This window comes from Humulus lupulus, chromosome 1 (genome assembly GCF_963169125.1).
Source record: "Humulus lupulus chromosome 1, drHumLupu1.1, whole genome shotgun sequence".
Classification (NCBI taxonomy): domain Eukaryota; kingdom Viridiplantae; phylum Streptophyta; class Magnoliopsida; order Rosales; family Cannabaceae; genus Humulus; species Humulus lupulus.
Genome location: NC_084793.1, coordinates 69,305,097 through 69,319,006, shown reverse-complemented (window position 1 = coordinate 69,319,006; position 13,910 = coordinate 69,305,097).

Sequence of the window (13,910 nt, the reverse complement as noted above, 5' to 3'; positions counted from 1 at the left end):
TCGGCTGACATCCGGGAGTAGATTGCCCTGGAGCTGTCTAAGGTAATCACCCAAGCAGCCCGAGACGAAAATACTATATCTCCTAGTTGGGCGGAGAGGTTCCCCGACCCCCAGTCGGAGGAAGAGGAGATCGAGGCTCGCCACGCCGCGGCTTACCCTGACATAGGGGCTCCGGGGGCTAGTACCTCCGGGAGAGGTAAGACTAGTTTTCGGTTGATTCACACCCCCAGCCTGTCTGAGGTTTCCCGGACCTCTCAGATGGGGTTTGATCCCCGTTTCCTTAGGCTAGATCCGCGTAGGATACCTTTCGACAGGTATTGTGATAGGGTAGATGAGCTCCTCTGGTGTCTGAGTGACGGTAGTCTGCCAGAAGGTGTCATCATGGTTGACCCTTCTTCTCTCAGCATGTCATTCCCGGACTTCAAGGAGTACGGGAGTTTCCTGGAGCAGGAAGCGATGTTTTGTTTTGCTCGGGGAAGGCCATCCACGTTTCTCGTGCATGGTCGTCCCTTTCAAACTTTTCTTTTTCTCGTTTCTTGTTCCCTGCTGGCGCACTTGCTTGTGCTTTTTTGTTGATTGCCGCTTCTTACTTATTTTCTTTCTCATTGCTCGTTGGTTCGTTAACCTTGCTTTGTACGTTTCTTGCAGAGTATCCGGAAGCCAAGATGTTGGGGAGAGTGACTTTGCTCATTAAGAAGGCTGCCACTAGCCAAGACCCGTCCACGGGGAAAGGACGGAAGACCAAGGCTGGTAGGGGAGGTAAAACTGCCTCCCCCAAGAAGACGAGTGGCGAGGCGCAAGTGTCTCCGAGGGTAGAGAAGTCTCCTGCTGACGGGCCTTCCGAGACCATGATGGTCTCGAGTAGCAGCAGCGACGGGGAAGGGCTTGTGTTCCCCGTGAAGACAACTGGGGTGAGCAAGCGTCCGGGAGAAGATGCTGAGGGTGCTTAGAAGAAACGCCTTAGACACTCTTCTCCTGGTCGAAGGCAACAACAACAGCAACGACAGCAAGCACAACTACAACAACAGCAGCAACAAGAACAACAGACACAATCACCAACGTCACAGCTGCAGCAACCACAACATCCAAACCAGCAGCAGCAACAAGGGCAATTACTTCTGATGCCTCAGCAGCAAAAGCAACAGACCGGGGCCTTAATACCCCGTCTGCCTCCTCCCCCAGCTCAAAGGGGGTCCACCCTTCCGGGGTCTCCTTCTTCTCAGACAACCAACCTTCCTCTGCCTGGCCTGAAGTTCCACTTCCCACGGAAGCCAACCAGTTTCCCCGCTGCCCTCCTGGAGGGTGTAAGACGGGCCGGTAGCTTTTTGAAGAGGCGGTTAGAGTCGGAGAAGGCTGTTACTCAGGGAAGGGCAGATAACTTGTCTGCCGTGAAGAGAGCTGAGCTGGCCGAGGGGGTGAGATCTCTTCACCCGGCCGGAGCGGTTCTGGATGGTCCAGCCTTGGAGAAGAGGCTGGTGCCTAGGCTCGGACGTGCATTGGCGCCGTTCGGAGCTGAGATGATGGAGGACATGGCCCTGAGCTTATGCGAGCTCAATTCTGAGAAATGGGCCATCAGTAGCAGCAAGGATCCGCTGTTGCTGACACACGCTGTGAAGCAGCAACTGTCCGGGGTAAGCCGTCAGTTGTTATTTTTTGGGATCACCTGTCTTTTGGTCCGGCTTTAGCTCATTCTGTTGTCTTTCCTTGCAGGCCTCTATGATCGCGGAACGCTCGTTCCGGGAGGTTGGTGCAGCTCTGGTTCAGCTGGAGGAGAGCCAACTGGCTCGCCAGGCCTTGGAGGCGGAGAAACAGAAACTGACCCAACAGGCCTTGGGGGCTTCGGAGAAGATTGATCAGGCCCGGCGCACGGCTGAAGAAGAGGCGGAGAAGAAATATCTTGCCAAATATCAAGAGTACCGGGCCAAGGCAGAGAATGAGTTTAGACAGCGGTCAGATGGGATGAAGGCCGAAAACTCCAAGCTCCGGGAAGAGCTGTCCCAAGCCAAGGTGGAGAAGGATACCCTGGAAGCCCGCTTGCAATCAAAAAACGATCTCCTCCTTAAGCGGCAAGAGGAATATTCCACTCTTCAGAGTAAGCTGCACGAGGAGGAGCAACTCCATAAGAGGAGCAGGGATCTCGTGTCTATGCTGCAGTTGGGTCTCGCCGAGAAGGATAAAGAGATCGGGGCTTTGCAATTCACTGCCAGGGGGCATGTGACCGAGAATCAATCCGTGCTGAACCAAAATAGGGAGCAGCGCAAGGAGATTGATTCTCTTAAGGGGGAGCGGGATGCCTCCAAGGCCGAAATGGAAAAATTGAGGGCCCAACTAACTGTCGCAGAAGCACAGCTGGCAACCTCCGAGGCGGAGCGCTTGAAGGAGAAGGAGGATGCTGAGGTGATACTGAACAGGACTATTAATATATCGCATGTGGTCCTCATGCATCAACTCTGGAAAGTGAACCCGGAGGTATTAGGCTATCTGGGAGATGATGCCGAAGCCATGAGGGAGAAGCTACTCGTGTGGGATCAGGGCCCAGAGGCGTACGTCCAAACTTACAACATTGACGAACGTGCTGAAGCTCCTGAGGCGGGAGATCCCGGAGAGGCGGGGACCTCTGAACCTTCTCATGACCAAATTCCTCCTTCCAATGAGCCGACTCCGCCAGCCTCAGCTGAAACCGATGCCCCCGAAGCTGCGGTCGTGGACGCTGTAGTTACCCCCAATGCTTGAAGGGGTTTTGTCTTTAATTGTTTTTCATTTTGAGTTTTTCATTGCGGACATTTTTGCCATAATCATAGCATTCTCCTTTCTTTTCTGCCGAGTTCTTTATTTATCTTTGCGCTTAGGGTAGACATTTATACGGTAGAAACTGTTGTAGGGGCGTATGGGGTTTTGGTTCCGACGGCCAAAACCTATGCACTTCCCACTTGAAGCTTTAATGGATGATGTCTTTTTCCCATGTAGTTTCTAGGTTACGAAGGTTTCCTGGTTCCAACGACCAGGCTCCTTTCACCGTACTTTAGCTTTCCTGAGGCAAATAGCCAATCCCGGGACTTGTATTTATATTGTTCGCTGGGATTGCTAAGGTGAGTCGTTCCATTGTTTGGAACGGGAGTTCTTTTGGTGAACGTCGCTAGACTTAAGGTTAGATCTTTGCGAAGCAAAACTAACTGTTGTTGCGAACCTCATGGTGGCTGACTTCAGGGACCTGGCACGGAGCCCTGCGAGGCAAGGCTCATTGTTGTCGGGGAAATCGCCACGCCCACCAGGTGTGATCCTGGAGCAGGGGCTTTGTGAAGCAAAGCCGGCTGTGAGTGGGGGGATCGAGCATGTTTGCTTCTGGAGCTGAAACTTGCAATGGCAATGGAGCTTGCCGTGCATTATTTTGTGAGATCTGGAGTTGGAGCCTGCGAAGCAAGGCTTACAACGGTCGCGGATCTTGCCATCTTTCGCCTCGCTGGACCCGGAGCTGGAGCTTGCGATGCAGAGCTTTACAGCGATCACGGGTCTAGCCATCTTTCGTCTTGCGGGACCCGGGGCTGGAGCTTGCGAAGCTAAGCTCTACAGCGCTCGCGGATCTTGCCATCTTTCGCCTTGCGGGACCCGGAGCTGGAGCTTGCGAAGCAAAGCTCTACAGCGCTCGCGGATCTTGCCATCTTTCGCCTCGCTGGACCCGGAGCTGGAGCTTGCGATGCAGAGCTCTACAGCGATCATGGGTCTAGCCATCTTTCGTCTTGCGGGACCCGGGACTGGAGCTTGCGAAGCTAAGCTCTACAGCGCTCGCGGATCTTGCCATATTTCGCATTGCGGGACCCGGAGCTGGAGCTTGCGAAGCAAAGCTCTACAGCGCTCGCGGATCTTGCCATCTTTCGCCTTGCGGGATCCGAAGCTGGAGCTTGCGAAGCAAAGCTCTACAGCGCTCGCGGATCTTGTCATCTTTCGCCTTGCGGGACCCGGAGCTGGAGCTTGCGAAGCAAAGCTCTACAGCGCTCGCGGGTCTAGCCATCTTTTGCCTTCCGAGACACGGAGCTGGAGCTTGCGAAGCAAAGCTCTACAGTGCTCGCGGATCTTGCCATCTTTCGCCTTGCGGGACCCGGAGCTGGAGCTTGCGAAGCAAAGCTCTACAGCTCTCGCGGGTCTAGCCATCTTTTGCCTTCCGAGACCCGAAGCTGGAGTTTGCGAAGCAAAGATCTACAGCGATCGCAGAGAATTCTGCAAAGGACTTGTCAGGGAGTTGGGGGTGTTTTGGTGTAGCTCTATGAACGTGCCTCAACCCCCAGTCCCGTCCATCGCTGGGCTACACATGAGATAATTCTCATGATACATAATGGCAGGCATTTCCATGGCAATTTTCACATAAGCACATAATGCACATATGACACGTAATGCAAGCATGTTCATGGCAACAAAATAAACCTAAGCTTAACAACTTAAACATTTCAAACAATTTAAAAATTTCAAACACAATGCTAGCACATAAGTGGTGTTCTGTGTACGTTTTGTTCAAGGGGCGTATGGCTATGCCTTAGCCATGTATACCCCCCAAGTGAGCGTGGGGTCCGGACGTCTCCGGACCGCGTGGTCACTTGTTAAAACGCAGCTTTGAACATAGGGATAAAAAGTGCAGTAAAAGCGGAGTGAATCTCTCCGTGTTTCATTAAATTAGCCTGCTAGGCGTTAGTTTTACAACAGGGAGGATTATTTCCACATTTTTCACTTTTTCTATTTTCACCAAGGACTTCCGACTGGATGGTCCGGGGCCTACTGGTAGTAACGGCGGAGGTGCTCCGCGTTCCAGGCGCGCGGGACTTTAGATCCGTCGAGTCTCTTTAAGTGATACGTCCCATGGCCCACTTTTTCTTGGACTTCGTAGGGGCCTTCCCAGTTGGGTCCGAGGACTCCTACTCCCGGATCCTGCGTAGCAGGAAATACTCTCCGTAGGACAAGATCCCCAACTTCGAATGTACGGCTCTGGACTCTCATGTTAAAGTGTCGGGCTATCTTGCCTTGGTACATTTTTAGTTGGACCTGCGACTGCTCCTGGAGCTCTTCGATCATGTCCAAGGACTCCTGGAGGAGGGCATGGTTCCGGGTAGGATCGTAGGTGTCTTGCCTGTGAGAGGGGATCATAGCTTCTACTGGGATGACGGCCTCGCAACCGAAGGTCATGGAATAAGGCGTGTGCCCCGTCGAAGTTCTCTCTGTTGTGCGATAGGCCCAAAGTACTCGCGGAAGTTCTTCCGGCCAGTGAGCCTTGCAGGCTTGGAGTTTTTTCTTCAACGTGGTCTTTAATATTTTGTTTACAGCTTCCACTTGCCCATTAGCCTGGGGTCTGGCGACTGCGGAAAAGCTTTTGATAATTCCATGCGAAGCACAGAAGTTCGTGAAGTGTTCACTGTCAAACTGCTTTCCGTTGTCGGACACAATTTTCCGTGGAAGCCCAAAACGACACACTATATTCCTGATGACAAAATCCAGTGCTTTTTTAGATGTGACCGTGTTCATAGGTTCAGCTTCAGCCCATTTGGTGAAGTAGTCTACCGCGACTATGGCGTACTTCACTCCACCCTTTCCAGTGGGGAGGGAACCTACTAGGTCAATGCCCCAAACGGGGAACGGCCAGGGGCTGGTCATTAGGGTAATTTCCGTAGGCGGCGCTCGCGGAATCTTGGCGTACCTCTGGCACTGCTCACACTTCCTGACATAATCCACACAATCCTTCTTCATGGTGGGCCAGAAGTATCCTTGTCGAAGGATCTTTTTGGAGAGGCTCAGCCCGGAGGTATGATCGCCACAGAAGCCTCCGTGAATCTCATGGATGATGGTGCTGACTTCAGTTCTGGCAACACACCTAAGGAAGGGTATGGACAACCCCCTGCGGTAAAGCTTTCCATCCATAACCACGTATCGGGGAGCTTGATATTGGAGCTTCCTTGCGTCAGCTTTATCAGTGGGGAGCTCTCCGGTGGTGAGAAATCTGAGGATGGGTCCTATCCAGGAGTGGGAATGGTCGATGATGGCGTTTATCCTTCGTGTCTCAGTACTGGGGGCTTCTAAGTGCCCGATGGGGACTAAGCCATACTGTTCAATCTCCGGGTCTGTTGCAAGCTTGGCCAGCGTGTCCGCGAGTGAGTTCTGGTCCCGGGGGACCTGGCGGATTTGGTAGCCTTTGAAATGCTGCAGTAGGTTGCGGGAGAGAGACACCTAGGCAGCCATCCTTTCGCCTTTCGTCTGGTATTCCCCGGATATTTGGTTTACCACAAGTAGGGAGTCGCTGTATACTTCGATTTTTTGGGCTCCGACTTCTCTGGCCAGTCGTAACCCAGCTAACATGGCTTCGTGTTCTGCCTCATTGTTGGATGCTGGGAACGCGAAACGGATGGCGCTCTGGAGCTGATGCCCTTGGGGAGATATTAGGATGACCCCCGCTCCAGCTCCTTTTTCATTTGAGGCTCCGTCTACATAGACCTTCCAGGTGGGAAGTTCCGGGACAGGATCTTCCGGGAGGTCATTCATTCCCGAGCATTCCACAATAAAGTCCGCGAGAGCTTGACCTTTTATGGAAACACGTGGTTGGTAGTGGACGTCGAACTGGCTCAGTTCCATGGCCCACTTAAGCAATCTGCCAGAAGACTCGGGCTTCTGCAGGACTTGTCGGAGAGGGTGGTTGGTGAGTACTTTGATGGTGTGCGCCTGGAAATATGGCCTCAGCTTCCGTGAAGCAATCAGCAAGCAGAGGGAGAGTTTCTCGATCATCGAATATCTAGATTCGGCGTCCAATAACCTCTTGCTTACGTAATACACAGGGAGCTGGATACGGCCATCTTCCCGGACGAGAGCGGCACTCACTGCGTGCTCAGTCACAGCTAAGTATAAGAACAACGCCTCTCCTTCGACAGGTTTGGACAGAATGGGAGCTTGGGTTAAATGTTCCTTGAGGTGTTGGAAGGCTGCTTCGCATTCGGGGGTCCACTCGAACTTCTTGTTTCCTCGCAACACATTGAAGAAGGGGATACACTTGTTAGTGGCCTTGGATACGAAGCGGCTAAGAGCAGCTATCCTTCCGGTAACGCTCTGGACATCCTTATGTTTCCGGGGGGAAGGCATATCTATGAACGCCTTTATCTTCTCAGGGTTGGCTTCCACTCCGCGGGAGCTGACAATGAAACCGAGGAACTTCCCAGACGAGACCCCGAAAGTACATTTCTTTGGATTTAGTTTCATCCCGTACTTTCGGATCACGGCGAAAGCTTCCTCAAGGTCGTCACTGTGGTCCCCGGAGGTCTTGGACTTTACCAACATGTCGTCCACGTACACCTCCATGTTCCTCCCCAGTTGGTCCTTGAACATTCTGTTTACCAGATGCTGGTATGTCGCCCCAGCATTCTTCAAACCGAAAGGCATGACCACGTAACAGTAGACACCCTTGTCCGTGAGGAAGCTGGTGTGTTCCTGGTCCGCGACATGCATCTTGATCTGGTTGTATCCGGAGTACGCATCCATGAAGGATAAGAGTTCGTACCCGGAAGTAGCGTCTACCATTTGATCGATTCGCGGGAGAGGGAAACAATCTTTCGGGCAGGCCTTGTTCAGGTCCGTGAAGTCAATGCACATTCTCCAGGACCCATCGGGTTTCGGGACCAGAACTGGGTTGGCCAACCACACGGGATAGTGCGACTCCTGGAGAAAGCCTATGGACATCAATTTGTCCACTTCAGCTTTGACGGCTTCGGCTCTCACTGGGTCCAGCGGCCTCCTCTTTTGGCGAATTGGAGTTGCAGATGGGTCTATGTTGAGTGCGTGGCACGCAACATTGGGATTAATCCCCGTCATATCAGCGTGGCACCATGCCAGGATATCCTGATTATCCTTCACAGTGGCTACGATCTTATCTCGAACGGCCGACGGCAGGTTTTTCCCCACCTGAATGACCTTGGTGGGTTCTCCTGGGTTGAGGATCACCTCTTCGACTTCCTCCATCGGCTCTATTGCTTTCTCGATTCCCACTCTTGGGTCGAGTTCGTCAAAGTATGCCTCCTGAGCACCCCCAGTTTCTGGCAATTCTTCCGCCAAAGGAATGGCAGCAAACGTCTCTTGGACCGTGTAGACGGATCGGACGGAGACGTTATAACAGCTCCGTGCACTTCTTTGGTCTCCTCGGAGGGTGCCAATACGCCCATCGTCGCATGGAAACTTCAAACATAAGTGGCGTATCGAGGTTATGGCCCCACAATCGATCAGGACCGGTCGGCCTAAGATGGCATTGTACGCCGTGGGGCAGTCGACCACCACGAATGTGCTATGCTTGAAGGCACAAGCGTCGCTTTCTCCTCTGAGGGTGACTGGCAGTTGAATTTTCCCTAATGGCATGAGTGCGTCCCCATTGAAACCTTGAAGCTGGATGGGGCATGGGGCCAGGTCTGTCTCGGTCAATCCGATCGCGTGGAAGGCCGCTTTGAAGAGGATGTTCACGGAGCATCCGTTATCGACCAAGATCCGTGAGACCTTCTTATTAGCAATCTGGGCTTCCACCACGAGGGGATCGTTGTGGGGGAAGTGCACATGTCGAGCATCGTCCTCCGTGAAGGTGATGGGAAGATCCATCATTCGGGGACGTTGAGCAGGTGATTGAACCAAGGCGCACATCTCCTCGGCGTGCTCTAACTCCCTCAAGTACCTCTTCTGGGAGTTGCGGGTGCTTCCGGCAAGGTGTGGTCCTCCGGAAATGGTGGCGACGTGTCCGTCAACGGGTGGGGGAGCAAGGCCGGGCGGATATGGGTTGCCAGGTCCTGGAGCCAACAAGGCAATGGGCGTCGGAGCGGGTGGAGCAGGAAGTGCGGGGAACTGAGACCCGGGAGTTTGGGGTGACCGGCTCCAGGAGCGCTAGCGGCCCCCCTCTGTCCCGGGGAATATGCAGCTCCGTGAACTATCCCCTGTCCGGGATAGATAATGGGTATCCTCACCCACTGACCGAGGTGTCCCGCTCTTGCCAGGGACTCGATCTCATCCTTCAGCTGAAGGCACTCGTTTGTGGTGTGCCCCACGTCTCCGTGGAACTCACACCTTTTATTGGAGTCTCGCGGACGCCTTCCTCCGTGAGACACTTTCGGGGGCTTCCTGTAGTTGACCATATTACAGGTCGCCCGATAGACATTCTCTCGCGAGTCTATCAAACTGGTATATTCCGTGAACTTGGGCTCATAGTCCTTCCAGGGTTTCTTTGAATGGTCTCCCCGGTTGGAGTTTCTTCCGCTTCGTTTGCTCCGCGATTGGCTCAAATTTCGTTCTGGAACTTCCGCTTGTGGCTGCGGCATGCCAGGAGCGATACTACATCCGGTTTGTACTGCTCCGTACCCAGAGAAATGGGTTTGACTCGGCGTCTGAGCAGACGCGGAAGGCCCATACACACTTGGAGTGAATCGGGCTCCTGGAAGCGTGAGGGCTGGTGCGGGAGCTTGCAAAGCAAAGCTCGGCGCTGTCACGGAAGGCGTTGGAGCCGGGGGAACTCCGAAGGCCTGCTGGTAGGCATCCTCAAGGTTGATGATTCCCTGAGCTTTTGACATGAATTCGGACAGCGTTTCTGCCCGTCTCCTTTGCATTTCCCCCCATAGCAGGGAGCCGACAGTAAGGCCCGATTGAAGGGCGATCAGCTTCATGTCATCGCTGACCTTGGTTTTTGCAGCAGCTTCCATCATTCTCTGAATGAAAGCTTTGAGGTTCTCAGTGGGTTGCTGCTTGATGTTGGTTAAGGAGCCAACCTCCATGTCGTGGTCGCGGGCAGCAATAAACTGCCTCCTAAACGCGGACTGTAGTTCCTTCCAACTGTGGATTGATCCGGGAGCTAATCTTTTCCACCAGTCCTCCGCGGACTTGGTAAGGGTGAGTGAGAAGCACATGCATTTGGCGTCCTCACTGACACGCGCCACTTGCATCATTTTATTGTATTTAGCTAGGTGGGTACGCGGGTCTGTCCTCCCATCATATAATTCTATGTGAGGCATTTTGAAGTTATCCGGGAGGGACGTTTCCGCGATCCTCCTAATACATGGTTTCGGATCTTCCTCCTCAGAGTCTGACAGGGCCCCACTTTGCTTCCGGACCAGCTTGGTCAAGGCAGCAATCTGTTCCTCGAGCCTCTTCGTATCACTTTCCGGGAGGTCACGTCCCCGGAGCTTGTCATTAATATGATTTCGGAGGTCATCTCCGCGAGGCCGGGCCTTTTCTCCTTTGGCCTTTTCATACTTGGCCTCCAACCTTCTTCTTCGGTCCACCGTGGACCAGCTATCTTCGGAGTGCGAGTTTGCAGCCCGACCGTCCTGATTGACGGAATCACTGGGGCGGTTGTTCCTTCCCCTAGGCCTGGGTGCCTTAGCACCGGGCCCTTTAGGCACAGAGTGCCCCCTTGGGGCTGAAGGACGTCTGGGCTTAGGAGCGCCAGAGACCTTCTGCGCGCGGGGGGGGCAGTCGGCCTGGTGATTCACGCCTTTAGGAGGTGCAGGGGCGTCAGCGCGCACAGGCTCTCCAACTTTTTCTTTACCCTTGTTAGGGGCGGCTTTGGATGGTCCAGCAGCGGCTAGATCCGGCATGGGGGCATCAGCACCACCTAGAACAGAGGCATCCTCGTCCGAGTCGCCTAGATCTCCAAACTTACTTTGGAGGCGTTCCATCATGCGTTGCATTCTTTCGGAGACGTGCTCCTGCTCAGCAAGCTTGGCCTTAGTGGCCACCAGTTCTTCGGCTACTTGGACCAGTTCTGGGTCCTTCTCATAGTAGCAGCCGTCCTTGTAATAACCGTCTTGGACATACTCTTCTTCGTCTTCTAAGTATGTTGTATCTTCGGTACTGACCCGATCCTGGCGGGATGTCGGGTCTTCACCTTGGTAGTCTAAGGGTTCGCTTTGCACCACATCTTCCATCACGGTATCGGGGTTGACCGTAGCATTTTTGTCAACAGCGGATTTTCTCGTAGTCACCATCTCTTTAGCACGAAGTGAATACAAAAAACGTACACAGAAAAAGAGCTGACTAACAACTTCCTACAGCTCTCAATGAAAGCACCAAAATGTTTACCGAGTTTTTCGGAAACGAATAACTAACAGAATAATAAAAAGATAAGAACTGTAGAAATGCTGAAATGTAACTAAACAAACAGTGTTTTTACGTGGTTCAGGCGTTAACAAGCCCTAGTCCACGAGTCGATGTTATTATACTTGGGAAAGGTTACAGTAAGATGGCTGGTGCACAGGAACTTCACACACTCACAGTGTTTCTCTCGGGTTCTCTTGAAGAAGATGAAGCTAGAGAGATTTTAGTAGAGTTTTTGCTATATGATTTTTTCCGTCCCTCTTCTTGTAAAATGAAGGGGTCTTTATAGCTAGGGTTTTGGATTAGGGTTTTTCTCTACGTACATGAGTCTTAGTTACACCAGCCATAAATAGGGATACAATTACTGTAGTAGCATGGCTACAAGACTCTATGTGGGTATATTTACGTGAAAGTATGGGGAACACACAAAGTCAGCCGTCTTTTCCAAGTTGTCAGCGGAACAGTAGGCGAAAAGGTACCCTTAGGCGTGCTGGGATGTGTGCGGCTTTGACCTGACGGGCGTGTCAGGCGGGATCCTGTGTCAGGTGGATATCATTCCAAATATGCCTCCTCCAGGACTCGACCGTTTGGCTTTGTTCCGTGCGAGGCACGGAACTACTTCCGCGGAGACCACTCGAAGAGCTTCTCCTGGAAGGAGCTTCCCCGAAGGATACCCCTTCGGGAGTCCGGGAGAGTTGACGAGTTTCCGTATTGTGTTTGCTTGGAAGAGTAATCCGGACACTAAACGGGAGAGGCGAAGCCTTTCTGTTCATCCGCGAGCTCTGGTCACCTACCGTGAAAGACATCGATAATTCTGCTTCCCCGAGGTCATCAATCTAAACGCTATCCGGAAATCTGGATAACACTTGAACCAATCTATAAGGAAATCATCATTTCACTTCTTAAATAGAAGTTATAGATTTCATGGCTATGATAAATATTCCCACTCAATTATACTACCAAATCTCTAATATGTAAGTATGAGCTAGTCCATAGGGTATGCTGGTAACGAACAAATTAAAAGACTTGATTAATACAATTAGAAGAATATTAATCACTCAGAATAAATATTGAATTGACCTATGGTCAACATTGTGATATGATTAGATTAAATAATAACGATACTTACATATCTGGTCAAATCCAATAAACAAAATACATCTAATCTTATCTACTTGGTCAATTTCCTGGATAGGACATCACACCACATGTGTAAGTAGATCTTATTGTAGATTGCCAAATAATTAAAAATCAAGTATACTGATTTAATCTTAGGACAAAATACTTATGAACATATAATACAATTATAATCCACTGTGACTGAGTCACTATAATTGTAACTATACATATATTCGTGATTTTATAAACGTTTGTATTAATAATAATTAACAATGTAATAAACATGTAAACAACACAATTTGATTGAACAAGATGATTTATACTATTTTATTGATAATGAATGAATTACATAAGAAATGTGGTTTTATAAGGGCATAAAACCTAACAGTATTACCATGAACCAGGCGATGCATCGACTGCGTCTATTTCCAGGTTCATTTTTTTTCTCTTTTGGTGATTTGTCGCTCCTCGAGAAGCGACGCAACACCTCCTTCATTGTCTTGAACACCCAAAATGATGCATGAAACATCCATTTACTCTATTCCTGCACACTCAAAGGAAACTCATCAATTTTAAACAAAATCTGAAGGAAAACAAGTCAATACAAGAACAAAAGATTGTAAATGAGTGTATTAAATTTGTACTCATAACAACCATTTTTTTTTATTTTTCGGAAAAAAATTGATAATATGTTACTGCTCTAAAACTAAGAAAATTGGTAACTAATTACTATGTCATGATTATTTGATCTCGAAAAAAGGAATAAGACAATTTCTAATTCAAATTAAAATAAAAAATCTATGGTCAGTTTTCTGTAGAAATGTTGTTAAATAATATGGTGTATAATGATAACTTAATAATATAAGTGGACCAAAATTAATCTTGGTATAAGAACATATTGGTATAGTTAGTTATAACACAATATATTCATATATTTAAACATATTTATAAACGTAAACATTTTATTTCAAATTCCATTTAAAATATAACATATCAATTGAAAATTATATATATATATATTCTCATAAGCCTATATTTATATATTTTTTTAGTCAATGTGGGACACTGTTTGTATATTTATCAAGAAGCTATCTCTTTGAATGGGAATTCACTTCAAGTGTTGTTGTGGATGCTATATCATTCAAGGTCGAGAAAAGCATTCCAAAGTCCCTTATTTCCTACACCCAAATCATAAATCATCTTATGAAACATAACTACCCTTGCCAACCAGTGAAGATTGCAAGTTTCGAACCAACTCATAAACAATGCATTGTTTATCTTGAGTGTGGTGTATGTAGAAAAACTTATACACGTAAGTTATGCTTATCGTCTATTATGCACAAACAACACAATCATATTTTCAGTTTGCATTTTTATAGTGAAACAAAAAAATAACACACACAATCCTTAGTTCAGTATATATTTAATTATAGAATAAGTGAAGAATATAAACAGAGTTGGAAAACTCTAACAAATTTTGCATCTACCAATTAGTCTATTGAACTCCAAAATATTTTCGATGTAATTTGAGTGAGATTCATAGACCCTCATAACTTGTATTTCTTTGAAGATAGTCTTCATATAATCTTTTTTTTTACATAAAACTCCCTCAATTCAATTAATTATAGTTAACTTTGTACAAGTAGAAAAAACATTCAACGATGTTTATTTTTTATGTGCAATAAGTTAAGGTTATTCAAATA